The sequence below is a fragment of the Ipomoea triloba genome, chromosome 7, assembly GCF_003576645.1.
Source record: "Ipomoea triloba cultivar NCNSP0323 chromosome 7, ASM357664v1".
Lineage (NCBI taxonomy): Eukaryota > Viridiplantae > Streptophyta > Magnoliopsida > Solanales > Convolvulaceae > Ipomoea > Ipomoea triloba.
Window position 1 is genome coordinate 19,399,577 of NC_044922.1, and position 14,780 is coordinate 19,414,356.

Below are 14,780 nucleotides of genomic sequence, written 5' to 3' on the forward strand. Positions count from 1 at the left end.
TATATATATATATATATATATATATATATATATATATATATTATTTCCTCCCTTTAACTTAATTTATGATAATTTTTCTTTAATTTTGCTCCCAGCAAGCAATGTACGTCGACTTTGATAATAAATAAGAAATAAGACTAAAAGTTCGAATTCCACTACAAACATGTATGAGAAAAAGGACCAAGGATGATGGAAGGTCTGGATTAGATTTCTTGTGCAGTTGTGAGCATATGAAGAATAGAATCTGATTGCGTGACTTGTGATTTACTTCTACAAAGGCTCTAGGGATGGAGTACGTCCTGTGAGCTTAGGATTAGTCTGGCAAAACTTTAATCACATAAGTTTATTTAAAAAAAAAAAGAAATAACGGTCAAAGAAACTAACAATTAAACTATGGCACTTTAAAAAAATTCATATATTAACACATAGATCAGACTACGTAAAATAGTGTAATTGTTTTTTTTAGTCAGTAAATTTCAAACTATAACTAACATGGTTACTTATTTTTTTGGGTTCATTTGGCCTCTAAATTGGCATTTTCAGTTTTTCACCTTCCACCTCACAACAAAATTTAAAAACAAAATAAGAAGAAGAATAATAAAAAAAAAAAAACTTTGAAGACGTTAGCAATATAATAGCCTTGAGGTGGAAGGTGAAAATGCCAAATTGGAGTCTAAATCTGTAAAAAGAATTACAAATACTAGTATTTTCGCCCGTGCAATGCACGGAATGGATTTGCTATAATATATTAAGAATATTTGGATCGATATATAATTATATAAATTATAAAACCAAATATTATATAGTGCAATTGAAGATATGTTTTGGATCAATTATGTTTTCTGATGTTATCCTTGTTTGAATATTACATTTACTCTTATAAGTAACAAAATTTTTATTCATGATTAATATTACATTTAAGCATATAAGTATGACATTTGTGCGTATAAGTATCATATTTTCATCTTGACTCGACTCGACCCGACCCGTCTCACGGTAATACGGTCTCACACGAGTTTTTGCCAAACATTATAGTATCAATTACTCTTTTCATGTCAAAATCAATTTATATTGATAAATAAGAATGATTATATAGGGCGGCAAATCAAATACATAAAATAGCAAAACTTTTAGGTAAAATAGTATTAGATTTGGTTTGAACAATCAATTCGAATCAAAGCATATATGACCATGTGAGATCCCGCTTCAATTTGTTGGGCTATTTGAGTACTCTCTTTGTCAATTAATTCCCAAATAGTTAATATAATTAGCTTCAATTTTTTTTTTAAAAATTTGTTTTCATGGTATTAATAAAATAGTTGGTAAATAAATATATAACATTATTTTGTATTATAACTTTGATATTTAATTACAAGATATTGTAAAAATAAGATAATGGATAATGTAATGAATATCAATTGATAAATTTAAATGTAAAGAATCTTTGCATGTGAGAAAATAAAGACAATATAACTAATGATGAAATTATTTCTCTTATTTAATTTAATTTTTTGATAATGAATAATTTTTTCAATTAAAGAAATACATATGTATCATTTTTTGTTGTAGCTACTAATTTATTTAATTTAATAAGAGTAAAATAGAGTGAGGAACTTAATTATATGCCAAATTTGATTGGGATGGGGTTCGAACCTAAGACCTTTCTTATAGAAATTAATGGGTAAGTTAAAAGTTAATGGAATATTAACGGAGAAGAGAATATTTAACAGAAAACTTAACGGATAATCATATAATTAAGGATAAATTAGGAAATCTCAAGGAAAAATATAAATCTAAACAATCTGAACCATCCATTTGATTAAATAATTTGACCGCCATTTTTTCTACCCATTTTAGGCCTAACTCTCTTTGGCTCTTATTAGTATAGTAGATAGAGGGGTGTTCATGTGCGGCTTGGTCATTAGGTGTGGTCGTGCGGTCTTTTTTGAGTCATTAGATTAGATCAAGTTATCAAATCAACGCATAATATATATATATATATATATATATATATATATATATATATATATATATATATATATATATATATATATTACAAAACACACCTTTCTACGTACTAAAATTTACCAGAAGACCGATAAAACACATCATTCCACAGTATAACCAAATGGACCTATTCACTTAAAATTCATAAATATACGTAATAAAACGCATCATTCTACGTATTAAAATGCATCACAACGTGCCTCATGTCAAGTTATAAACATGCACTACTATTTACACATTAGAAAACATGTGCTAAAATATGCACCATTCTGCGTATTAAAATGCACCACAACGTGTGTTCAAATATACAATTCCACTTATTGAAAATCTCCATCCCAGATTATAAAAATGCACTATTACACTTATTAGAAAACATGTGTTAAAATACACACCATTCTACGTACTAAAATGTATCAGAGGACGGATTAAAACACACCATTCCACGACACAGTTACACACCATTCTACGTATCAAAATGCACCAGAGGATGGATTAAAGCATGCCATTCCACAACACAGTTAAATGTACCAACATACGTAATAAAACGCACCACAACATGTATTAAAATGCACCACACAATGTACTAAAGTGCACCATTTCAATTCACGCAATATAGATACTTAAATTACCAAAAAGCCCTCCACTTAACCTGCACGAACTGCAATTGTCACCATTAGATTAGGCGAATTGGACATCAAAAATAAGGCCGCATGACCGCACCAGAACAACATACCGCATATGAATAGAAATCTATATATATATATATATATATATATATATATATATATATATATATATTTCAATTTGAATAAAATTAGAGAAATTCTATAATGCCTAGTGTAATAATGCTAGATACTAAAAATAATAAGAGACGATGCATATCTGTTTTAATTTGAAAAAATTGATTGGATGAGTTCAATGATATCAAATTACAATATTTATCACATTTCTTACTATTTCTTTTTATTCGAAATTAGTCATAAAAATAGGTTGACCTGTAATGCCCCGTATTTTCCTAACATTATTATTTTAATAAATATTTTTAACAAGGGATTATTATTATTTTATATAAATCTAACTATTTTGTTATGGGCATTGGGTCAACTTATTTTTTTATTTTACTATTTAAATCCCTAAGCCCAAATGTGATTATTTCGTAATGTTCTGAACCTAACTTTAACCCAATTTTTTTTGACCCATTTATAATTCTCTAATTTTTCTACCGTAAAAATTTTAGGAGTATGTGTTCTGTCCCGATTGTCCTAGGAAGTGGGTTATTAGGCACCATACCATTAACCTTGAATTTCCTATTTAATTAAATCAGTCCGTAATAGTAAAAATTTATTTCGACCGTAGCATCGCTGTATTTCGCGATGTACCAAACATTGCCCGATTTTAGAAATTAAGGTTAGAATTGAGTTTGGGATAATTTTGGTTTCGAATTTACCCCTACCTAAATTATTTCCTACCGTAACTATATCTGTTTTAACACTTAACAGTCTAGCCAAAGATATTTTCTTGAGTTACCACATGAATTTGACACTTGGCAACTCCCTACACCACATGCTTGTATTAAATTAATTTAGAGTTGCTATAAATAGAGACTTGATCTCCAAGTTTCTTCATTCTTATCCCATATGTCTTTCTCTTCAAGATTTGTCTTCCTTTCCCTTTTGCCTATAAATAGATGGGTTGTGTGGGGACTGGGGAGGAAAAATCAGGAGAAGTGAGGAGAGAAATCAGTATAGTGTGAGAGAAGAAGTGATGAAGTGAAAGTGTTGGTTATTAAGTAAGTTTTCTTGTTTTCCATAGCAAAATATTTCCATTCTGAGTTTAGCTATATTAAGACTCAAATGTGTTTCTAAATACAAAGGTGGTAGTAGGTTGATAGTAATGGTTTTAAGGTTTGAGTGAGAGGGGAGGGGTTCGAATCCTAGCCTAAGTTTGAATGTTTTGGGCAGTTTCTTTTGAGAAGATTTTGGTCTACCATGTTCACTAAAATTATTATTTACCCCATATATATGTATATTCGTATATTACTATGATATGCTATGAAAATTATGTGTTTTGCAAACTTATGTGCATTATAATGTCCATGTGATCACAAGTACATTTGCATATTGTGTATGATGATTCTTGAAATATCAAGAATTGATTTTTACGGGTCAAACCCGTGTGTTGAGTAAATACTTGGCTTGGAAAATTTTGATGTGATATATATATATATATATATATATATATATATACGTACTATGAAATTATTTTATGAATTTATATATGGAGAAAAATATATTATTTGAGAAATATTGGAGAAAATTGATTTATGAAGAAATGATGTATTTTTGGAAATTATATGTACATATTTGGTCTTGGAGAATAATGATATTGGTGCCGGTGTGAGCCGGAAATCTCACAACTTACCTTTGGAATTGTAGTCATGATGAAAAATTGATTGATTGATATTGGTGTGGGTTGAATCTCCCAATTTAGTTTATGAATTATGAAATTTGAGTATTGGTGTGGGTTGAATCCCCCAATTTGATTTTGGTTTGGCTTATGATGCCTAGTGGTGGTTATGTAGAGAGCTTAAAGACTCTCCACTATGTATTTAATCCTCATTGACAAATATGTTATTTTTGGAAGAAAATTATATCTCCACATTATTTTGTAAAAGTATATTATTATGAAAGATTATGAAATAAATTATATATATACGATTTTGGAAAAGAAGATGAGATTTTGAAAATATAAAATCCAAGCCTATATAAAGAAGATGAGATTTTGAAAATATAAAATCCAAGCCTATATTTTACAGATGAGATTTTGAAAATATAAAATCCAAGCCTATATTTTACGGGGTGAAATTTGAAAATATAAAATCCAAGCCTATATTTTACGGGGTGAAATAGAACTTACTTAGCTTATGCTAATTTTGGGATATACACCCCTTTGTTTTTGTGTTAAAATGATTTTTGCAGGTGAACATGAATAGGATGGAAGTTGAGGATGACTTTAGTCTATCTTAGAATAGACATCCTGGAAGTTTTAGCATTTTGAGAATACCCCGTTGTATTAATTATTTCCATATGTAGTAAGTTAGACTTTGGATTGTTATTTGATGTTGTAAGTTTAGCCTTAGCGTTTGGGTATAGGAAAGATACCTAAGCGTGGCGGTAACACCCATTTTCTTTTGGTTAGAATATAAGCTTCCGCAATATATTATTAGTGATTCTGTAATAAATTTGAGATGTGAAAATTGGAGTGTTACATGACCTGTTGAGGTCAGCCTCCTGACAAGCTACTAAATTCTTAATAACATAACCTCACCTTATTATATGGTGGGGGGTTAGGGTAGTTAGTTTAACATCAACTCGTCGTCTTGACAGTTCTATTAAATATTATTATGATTCAATATGTAAGAGGATTTTGTTTCAAAATTATTGAAATAATTTCATAAAACAAGCACAAAAACGAAAGGGTTATGGGTTCAAATTCGAGTCGTGTGACACTAACACTTGCTTTAAAACCTTAATTATTTGCTACATGCCTCAGGTGTTAGGAGCATCGTAGAGGTTTCCCAAGATAAAATTAATTTTGAATTTAAAGTTTAATTTGAGCATTCAAACGATAAATCAAACAAACAAGAACAAGGAAGAACACATGAATTTTGAGAAGGAAGAACATAGTTTTCTAGGAAGAAAAGTACGAATATATATTGTTGTCAAATCTCTTGCTAAACCACATGATATTTGTGTGTGTGTGTGTATTTGTGGTTAGAACCTTTCACTTCTTGGTGTTGCTGTGTTGCTTGACCTTAAACTTTTGAGTCAAGCTTCGTGCGAGATAGAGCCTTGATGCTTTAAAATTCAAACTCTTTCTAAAAGGGAATTGTATATATAGTTATATACTATTACAAACCACTTCCCATTCCAATGTGGGACAAAGGCTTATTCCAACCTTCTTCACCATCATTTTCTAACTCAAATAAGTCTACTTTGAGAATCAATTTCTTATTCACACATTATCCATTTTGAGTGTACAATATATCAATTTCTTTGTCTGACTTAGGAGAACCCGGATCCAAATCAGAAGTGGACTCATATATATTTGTACCACAAAATAGCAACTTAAAATTCATTTTGTGTTATTTTTTCCAACAATCCCCCACATGAATGAAAATTAACTTTCGGGACTGTAAAATGGCATGACTACGTTCAACGGTCAATCCATGTATAGGATAGATAAGTGTTACTCTTAGAACCTTCCCTTGTAATGATATATTTACTTTACTGGCTATCTAGAAACACGCAGTGTCTTTGAACCGTATTATCGTTTGTGTAAACGAAGATATATTTTACACATGAACCTACCAACCTTGTTTTATTCTCATGACTATTCCCAATTTTAGCCATGGAACACCGTTCCTAGTTCTACAATAGTTTCTAAAGAATTGAGCCCAACCAATTGTTGAAAAATAGCACTAAAATGACATTTTAAGTGACCATTTTGTCGTGCAATTTAAAGTGGGGTCCACATCTGATTTGGATCGGGTCAAAGTGGATTCGGGTTCTTCGTAGTTAGACGAAGGGATCGATATATTATATGCTCAAAGTGGATATATAATGGGTGAATGAGAAATTGGTTCACCTTCACTGTGTCCATTCAAGAAAAATGACTCTTGGCATTACGAAATTAATTTGATTAATTCCAATCACTATTTCAGAGTTATTTTTTGATTAATGTACTATTAGTGGGTGTTAATATTTTGCTAGTGGGTGGAGGCTACAAACATAATTAAATGCCATGATTTAATGTTATTATCCATTTCCTCAACTATATATTTCCAGGTTGAGCAGTTGATTTGTACAAGCAACACACCCAGCATTACAACAGCTACACACACAAAATACACTTGCTTTCAACCCTCAAAACTCTGCTCTTCCTTCGTTCAAGCCACTTGTGTTTAACCCCACATCCTAGGTCGCCGGGTTCCAAGTTTGTGTGCTCAAACGCTGGAATCGTAGTACGTTTTTTCCTGGGAAACCTAGACTACAACGCTCCAGCACCCCGGGAGGCGGTAAATAAGGTTTTAAAGACAGAGGCAACTCGACTCGAGCTTCCAGCCAATCCGAGTTCATCCAGTTTCGTCCCCTTGGAGTTTCCAAGTTTATTCTACCTATGGTAGGTTAAATTTCCTATATTTATTTGGGTTTTATTTTTCCATTTCTTGTGATTTTCGAGAATATATTCCAACAATCTTAAAACCTTATTTATATTCTCTTCTTCCATTCTTTTATTCTCGAATTTCTTGACAAGAAATGGAAAACCCCGTGTTTCCAGTAGCCAACCTTGGGGATGAAAATGTTAATGTTGTTGATAACAATAGCGGTGAGAACAACAATAATGCTGCACATTCCCAAGCACTAGTGAACGTAGGTTCACAGGGAGGTCAATTCTAAGGGTTATATCCCCACGATGAGGATACCTACACTACCAAGTTGTTCGGCTGAGAAGCCAGACAAGTTTACGGGATCCTACTTTAAGAGGTGGCAGCAAAAGATGATGTTCTACCTTGCTACTCTCGGCTTGCCATGGTTCTTGACCGAGAAGGTTCCTAAGTTGAAGGAACAAGACTCTCAATCAGTGATGGCAGTTGGGTATTAGAAGGATTCAGACTTCCTTTGCTGCAACTTAATTCTAAACGGGTTGTGCGACTCTCTTTACGATGTTTATCATGAGATTGACATAGCTAAGGTGCTATGGGAAGCGTTGGATCACAAGTACCGAAGTGAAGATGTCGGGGCAAAGAAATCTGTGGTTGGCAGGTTCCTTGACTTCAAAATGGTGGATTCAAAGACCGTGCTCAGTCAGGTTGAGAATTTGCAATTGATCTTCGATGAAATCCGTGATGAGGGCATGGTGATTAGTGAAGCCTTCCAAGTGGCTTCTATGATCCACTTGCTGCCTCTAGGTTGGAAAGACTTCAAGGACTACCTGAAGCACAAGCGGAAGGAGATGAGCCTAGAAGACTTGATCCAACGATTTCGTGTTGAGGAGGGGAACATGAACATCGATGGGAAAAGACCTCTCGTGGGAGGTGCTAATGACAACGTGGTGGAACACGGTCAAAGCTCCAAGAAGGGAAAATAGTAGCTGGGTCCGAAAGGTGGCGTTACCAAGGGTTAGTTCTAAGGGAAATGCTACAACTGTGGCAAGCCTGGCCACAAATCTTCTGAGTGTAAGGCTCCGAAGAAGAAGAACAAGAGCTCTAAGGCCAACATGGTTGGTGATGTGAGCCAGAAGGTGGTCGAGATTAGCCTTTCGGCTATGGTCACTGAGGTAAACCTGGTGGGCTCCAACCCGCGTGAGTGGTTCATCAACATCGGTGCAACCAGGCATTTATGCTGCAACCGGAGATGTTCAGCACCTTTGAGACCGTTGAGGGCGAGAAGGTCTGGATGGGAAACTCTGCTCAGTCCGCTGTGGAGGGCGTGGGCAAAGTGATTTTGAAGATGACTTCCGGGAAGGAACTAATGTTGACCAACGTGTTGTATGTTCCGGACCTGAGGAAGAATCTGGTGTCTGGCTCGTTACTGAACAAGCATGGCTTCAAGAGTATCTTAGAGTCAGACAAAGTAGTTTTGTCGAAACTAGGGATGTTTGTTGGTATAGGTTATGTACTTGACGAGCTTTTTAAGCTCACTGTAATGCTTGTTATCATCAATAAAAGCAATGTTTCTGTTTACTTGCTTAAGTCTTCCGATTTGTGTCATGGTAGACTAGTTCATGTTAATTTTAATTCTATGTGTAGATTAATGAGCATGAACCATATCCCTACGTTTCAAATTAATACAAATAACAAGTGTGAAATTTGTGTTGAGGCAAAACTAACGAAAGTTCCCTTCAAATCGGTTGAAAGGAAGACCGAGCCACTTGAATTGATACATAGTGATTTGTGAAATTTTAGATCGATTCAAACGAGAGGTGGTAACAAATATTTATCATGTTTTTCGACGATTGCATTACGGTTTTACTATGTGTATTTGCTGAAAAGCAAAGACGAAGCCATGGGAAAATTCGTTCTTTATAAGAATGAAGTGGAAAACCAGCTTAATTGAAATATTAAAAAGGTTAGAAGCGATAGAGGTGGTGAGTACGAAGTACCTATCGGTGACTTCTGTGCAAGTGTAGGTATCATACACGAGCGTACTGCACCTTACACGCACCTCAATCGAACGGTGTTGTCGAACGTAAGAATTGTACATTGATAGAGATGATGAATGCGATGTTTATAAGTTCAGACCTACCTCAAAGTATGTGGGGTGAGGCGATTTTGACAAGTAATTACCTTTTGAATAAGGTACTCAACAAGACTCCTTATGAGCTGTGGAAAGGTAGGAAGCCTTCCTATCAATATCTCAAAGTGTGGGGGTATCTTGGCAAAGTTTTGGTGCCAACACCTAAGAAAATAAAAATAGGTCCTAAGACGGTGGATTGTATCTTTATTGGATATGCACATAATAGTAGTGCTTATCGGTTCTTAGTACACGAGTCCCATAATCCGGACGTAAATAAGAACACTATAATTGAATAAAAGAATGCATCTTTCTTTGAAAATGTATTTCCTTGTAGGTCCGGTGAGGGACCGAGTACGTCAAATAGATTGGTTGACGTTGCTATGGATAATGATAGCGGGGATTCTGAGAAAGAACCCGAGCTCGAGCCTAGACGTAGTAAGCAGGCGAGAGTGGAAAAATCATTTGGTCCAGATTTTCTAACTTACTTGTTAGAGTATGATTCTATTACTCTAACTTGTCTGATAGAAAACGAGCATCAGACGTACAAAGAAGCTGTGACTTCTACAGAAGGTCCGATGTGGAAAGAGGCTATTAAAAGTGAAGTGGATTTTATCCTACAGAATCACACTTGGGAACTAGTTGATTTTCCTCCGAACTGTAAACCCTTAGGATCCAAGTGGGTCTTTAAAAGGAAGATGAAACCTGATGGTTCCATCGAGAAGTATAAGGCTAGGCTTGTAATCAAGGGTTACAAGCAACACGAAGGCCTTGATTACTTCGATACATATTCTCTTGTGACGAGAATAAATTCCATTAGGATGATACTTGCCATAGCCACACTGCGGAATTTAGAAGTTCATCAAATGGATGTGAAAATAGCTTTCTTGAATGGCGAGTTAGATCAGGAAATCTATATGGAACAACCCGAAGGGTTTGTTGTTCCTGGCCAAGAAACGAAAGTATGTAAGTTGGTTAAATCGCTTTATGGTTTGAAACAAGCTCCTAAGCAATTACACGAGAAGTTTGACCATGCGATGTTAACTAATGGTTTTAAAATAAATGAAAGTGACAAATGTGTCTATGTTAAGGAAACGGTTGACGGATATGTCATTCTTTGTTTATATGTAGATGATATTCTCATCGTTTGTAGTAATGATCGGATGATCAAGTCTACTAAAAACATGTTAAATGCGAGATTTGACATGAAGGATATGAGTTTGGCTGATTTAATCCTCTGGATTAAGATCATTAAAAGACCTGACTGTCTTGTGTTGAGCCAATCTCATTATGTTGATAAAATCCTTGCCAAGTTTAACAAGGATGATGATCAATTGGCTAAGACACCACTTGATACAAATGTTCAACTAACCAAAAACCACAAAGTGTATTTCTCAAGTAGAATATGCTCGGGTGATTAGTAGTTTGATGTATCTTATGAGTTGTACTAGGCTGGATATTGCCTTTGCAGTTAGTAAGCTCAGTAGATATACGAGTAACCCCGGTGAGATGCACTGGAAGGCAATAGTAAGGGTTATGAGATACTTAAGGTATACTAGCGACATTGGACTGCACTATGCGAGATATCCTATTGTACTTGAAGCGTATAGCGATGTTAGCTGGATATTGGACATTAAGGATTCTAAATCCATGAGTGGTTATGTGTTTACACTAGCCGGTGCAGCCGTTGCGTGGAAATCTTCCAAGCAAATAGTAATAGCTAGGTCCACGATGGAATCTGAAATGATTGCTTTGGACAAGTTCTGTGAAGAGGCTAAATGGCTACGCCATTTTCTGGAAGATATTCCTAGTTGGGAAAGACCTGTACCTCCAATCTGTGTGCATTGTGATAGTCAATCAACAATTGGGAGAGTACATAGTCATATGTATAATGGTAAGTCTAGAGATTTACATCGTAGACATAATACCATTATACAACTTCTCGCAACTGGTGTTGTCTCGGTTGACTACGTAAGGTCAATAGACAATATAGTGGATCCGCTAACCAAAGGGTTAAGGAAAGAAGTTGTAGAGAAGTTGACACGAGGAATGGGTATAAAACCCTTGGATTAAAAGTTCCATAGTGGATACCCAACCTAGCTAGCACCTAGGTTTAATGGGACAACTAAATTATGGAATGAAGTGCGTCACTATGGGGGTCCCTGACTCCCTACCAGTCCTTGTTAAAACAGTGACTCCTGCACGAGGCTAGCACATTTGTGTATTAATGATTCGAATGTCAATTGACATATGCTGAGTATGCAATGTCGATTGACATATGTTGAGTTGCTTGGAAACTCGAGAAAGAATCACCTATGTGAGAAAGAAGTGAGGGTCATTTCAAAGGAGAATTGTCTGGGCTCAATTCTTTAGAAACTCTTGCAGAACCAGGAACGGTGACCCACGACCAAAATGGGCACCGTACAACTAGTAGAGTATATAGATCTCACAAGGCAAGGTTCAAAGGGTAACAGCTACCTCTGCTATGCAGGAATCGGCCATTGAACACAGTTGTTTCCGATTTCAAAATTCCCTTGAAAACAATTTTCATTCATGTGGGGGATTGTTGGAAAAATAGCACTAAAATGGCATTTTAAGTGGTCATTTTGTGGTACAGTTTAAAGTGGGGTCCACATCCGATTTGGGTTGGGTCAATTTGGATTCGGGTTCTTCGTTGTTAGACGAAGATATTGATATATTGTACGCTCAAAATGGATAATGGTGAATAAGAAATTGGTTCTCAAAGTAGACCCATTTGAGATGGAATTTGGGTGAGGAAAAAAACTTAGGTAGCTTTTTCCCACATTGGTTGGGAAAAAAGATTTACCCCACTATTTATACAAGGGCCCGTTTATGACTAATTAACTTGTATAGCATAGAGGTTCTCTCTCGCGCGTAGGGGGGGGGGTGCAAATCAAATCACAAAATGAGTCTGAAAAGGCTTGACTCGTGTATGCTGGCCTTGCGGGCTAAGTTATGCCAAAATTACCTGACCTCTCGCGAGAGATGGACTGATGTTTCTCGGGTATTTGATCTCTCGCGAGAGTAAGCTCGCATACATTGATGTCTCGCAAGTTGGTACGATGTCTCATCCGGTCACGTCCATTCAAGAAAAATGACTCTTTGCATTGCGGAATTAATTTGATTAATTCCAATCATTATTTCAGAGTTATTTTTTTTATTAATGGACTGTTAGTTGGTGTTAATATTTTGCTAAGTGGGTGGAGGTTACAGATGGAATTAAATGCCATGATTTAATGCTATTATCCCTTTCCTCTACTATATATTTCCAGGTTGAGCAGTTGATTTGTACAAGCAACACACCTAGCATTACAGCAGCTACACACACGAAATAAACTTGCTTTCAACCCTCAAAGCTCTGCTCTTCCGTCATTCAAGCCACCTGTGCTTGATCTCACGTTCTAGTTCGCCGGGTTCCAAATTTGTGTGCTCAAATGCCGGAGCCGTAGTACGTTTTATCTTGGGAAACCTAGACCGCAATGCTCCATCACCCCGGGAGGCGATAAATAAGGTTTTAAGGATAGAGGCAACTCGACTCGTGCTTCCAACCAACTCGAGTTCGTCCAGTTTCGTCCCCTTGGCATTTCTAGGTTTATTCTACCTTTCATAGGTTAAATTTCCTGGATTTATTTGGGTTTTATTTTTCCATTTTCTTGTGATTTTCGAGAATATATTCCAACATCAATTCTCCTCTAAAGCGGTACCACTTCTCTCTCACATAAGTGATTCTTTTATTAGTATCTCGCATACTCCACTTATGTCAACCGAAATTTCGAATCATTAAAGCATCACACATGCTAGTCTAGTACGAGATCACTATTCAACGATGAGTGGTTGGGAGTTCGAGACCCCCATAGTGACACGCTTTGTTCCATTATTTAGTTTTATCCACTATAAAACTTTTATTCCAAGGGCAGCCTTAGTCCCAATCCTCGTATTAACTTCTCAGTCAACTCTCTATTTAACCCTTTTGTTAATGGATCCACTATGTTATCTTTTGACTTCACATAGTCAATCGAGACAACACTAGTTGTGAGAAGTTGTTTAATGGTATTATGTCTACGATGTTTGTGTCTAGACTTACCATTATACATGTACTCTACCAATTGTGGCTTGACTATTGCAATGCACATAAATTGGAGGTACATGTATTTCTTGACTAGGAATATCCTCGAGAAAATGGAGTAGCAATTCGACCTCTTCGCAACATTTATCCAAGGTTATCAGCTTAGATTTTATCGTGGAATTAGTTATCACGGTTTGTTTTGAGGATTTCCAGTTAGCATTGCTATATCCTTTAAGTACATTGGATATCTTGTATAGTACAGTCCAAGGTCATGAATATACCTTAGGTATCTCATAAACCTCACAATTGACTTTAGTGAATATCACCAGGGCTACTCATATATTTAGTTATTTACTGAGTTTGCTAACCGCAAAGGCAAGCTTAGTACAACTCATTAAATATATCAAACTATCAATAATCTAAGCGTATTCTATTAGAGATATACACTCTCCACGATTTTTAAATAGATAAACGTTAGTATCTAGCAGTGTTCTAGCCCATTGATTATCATCCTTGTTAAATTTTGCAAGGATTTTATAAATATAGTGAGATTGGCTTATTACAAGACCATCCAATCTTGTAATGATTTGATCCCAAGGATTAGATTCGCCAATCCCATGTCCCTCGTGTCAAATCTCAAATTTAACATGTTTTTGGTAGATATGATCATTTAATCGTTATCAACAATAAGTATATCATCTATAAATAAACAAAGAAATACAGAACCATATATTATTTCCTTAACCATACACTTGTCACTATCGTTTATTGGTTTACATCGCATGGTCAAACTTCTCATGCCATTGCTTAAACGCTTTTTTTTTTAAAAACAGATAATGACTTAAACAATTTACACACCTTTTTCTCTTGACCCAGAACAATAAACCCTTCAGGTTGTTCTATATAGATTTCTTCATCTAACTTGCAATTTAAGAAAGCGGTTTTAACGTCCATTTGATGAACTTCCAAGTCTCGCAGTGCGGCTATGAAAAGTATCATTCTTAAGGAATTTATTATCGTTACGGGAGAATAAGTATTGAAGTATTCAAGGCCCTCAAATTGCCTGTAACTTTTAATATGAGTCTGGCATTATATTTCTCGATGGAACCATCTAACAAGTAAGTTACAAAATTCGGACCAAATGATTTTTCAACTCTTAGCCGGTTTGCTATGTCTAGGCTCAAACTCAGGTTCCTTTTAAGATTGCCCAATATCATTATCCATAGCCATGTCTAAAGTTTGTTTCGACGTACATGGAGATACATATTCAAAGAACAATACATTTCTTGATTCTAGTATCGTGATCTTATGTACGTTCCGGTTATGAGACTCGTGTAATAAGAACTGATAGGCACTATTGTTATGTGCATAGCCAATAGAAATACAATTCA